This window comes from Mus caroli, unplaced genomic scaffold (assembly GCF_978045245.1).
Source record: "Mus caroli unplaced genomic scaffold, Mus_caroli_1 scaffold_5, whole genome shotgun sequence".
NCBI classification, from domain to species: Eukaryota; Metazoa; Chordata; class Mammalia; order Rodentia; family Muridae; genus Mus; species Mus caroli.
In genome coordinates, this window is record NW_028227260.1 from 77,027,016 (window position 1) to 77,028,726 (window position 1,711).

Consider the following 1,711-nt stretch of genomic DNA (forward strand, 5'->3'; position numbering starts at 1 on the left):
TATCACAGTGCTTTGATAAAATTCAAGAGACCAAGGAGCAGGTTTAGCATTTTATTATGAATGGATTGTGTATTCAATTAAGGCAACACTTTGTGGCTTTAATTTTTAATCATCAAGGATGAAAAGCAAATCCTCATTTTACCTTTCCTGTTAATTTTGATTTGGGGGTGGTGCTAACAAAAGGTGGTAACTTTCTTTACAGCCCCCTACTTTGCTTTCAGTGTTACTATATACAATGTCCCTGGCTTACTGGGACTGCCAATTCTCTGGTAAAGGACATTTCTCTGTTCCAGAAATCATGGGGAACAGTTTGCTGTATTTGGTTTGAGAGGGCCTTTGACATGCTTAGACAATGGTACCATTGCCACACCATCAGAAAAGCAAAGAATAGAGTAGGTGTAGGTGTGCATGGTAGCATGTTAAGGCCCCCTATTGGTTGATCTCTTCTTCACCCTCACCTTCAAAAGCCTCTTTACTGATATTGACCTCGAGGAATCCTGGTACTGAATTGGTTAACTCCATTTCATCCATGTCCTCACCAGTGAACCAGTGTAGGAAGTTCTTGTGGTGGAATGTGTCTGAGAACTGCTCTGAGATGATCTTAAATAGCCCCTGGATGGCAGTGCTATTGCCAATGAAGTTGGAGGCCATCTTCAGGCTCCTTGGTGGGATGTCATACACAGCTACCACAAGGTAGCTGCTATTCATGTTCTTGATGGCCATCATTTACACAACTACCTCCTTCATGGACATGGGCCCCTGAAGACAGTGGTGATGGTCAGTCAGGTAGTGGCCATGGCATGGATCACAGGCAGCCATGATGTTCTTGGCATCAAACATCTGCTGTGTGATCTCAGGCACTATCAGGGCTTGGTACTGCTGACTGCCCCAGGTTGTGAGGGGGACAAAGCTGGACATGAAGAATACAGGCACAGGAAATGCACCATGATCACAGACAACTTTCTCAGGTAAGCATTGAGTTGGTCATGGAAACACAGTGACTTGGTTATACTGCTCAAGGTGGCAGACACCAAGTTTTTGAGATCCCTGTAAGTGGGTTTGATCAACTTTAGTGTGGAAGCATATTCTTGAAGGGCCTCATTGTCCATGAAGCAGGTCTCATTGGTATTCTACACCAGCGGGTGTACACAGACAGCACAGCATTATAGGGCTCCACCACAGTGTCTGAGACCTTGGGTGACTGCATGACAATGAAGGTGTTCATGATGTGGTCCAAGTACTCCTCCTGGATCTTGCTGAAGAACACTGTGCCCATGCCTAAGCCCGTGCCACTGCCCATTGAGTGTGTGAGCTTCAAGCCTACATACAGTCCCAATTATCACACTGTGAACTACCACATCTAGGACTGAGTCCACCAGCTCCACACCCTCAGTGTAGTGGCCCTTGGCCCAGTTGTTCCTGGCACTTGTATGTCCATCAAGTTTCCAAAGGGGTATCAGTGACTTGCTTTCGACAATGATTTTTTTTTTCAGTGAAAGAGATTGGAGCAAAGGAACAAGAATCATGAGGTACCCATCAAGGTGCCTAGAATACAGATGAACAAGTACATCTACAGACAGGCTAATTATGTACCCAGGGGCCCCGGTCTTGGAAATGTTGGTGACATTCAGTTTATTCAGACCTTACATTCTCAGGATTATTAAAATGGCAGCATCTAATCTCTTTATTTGCTAAAAAAAATAAAAGAAAA

At 44.6% G+C, this 1,711-nt stretch overlaps 1 pseudogene; it reads right to left on the minus strand.

Annotated features, from left to right (window-relative positions):
* Positions 1 to 429: 429 nt before the first annotated feature.
* Positions 430 to 1,276, minus strand: LOC147004645 (tubulin beta-6 chain pseudogene; annotated as a pseudogene).
* Between the last annotated feature and the right edge of the window lie 435 nt (positions 1,277 to 1,711).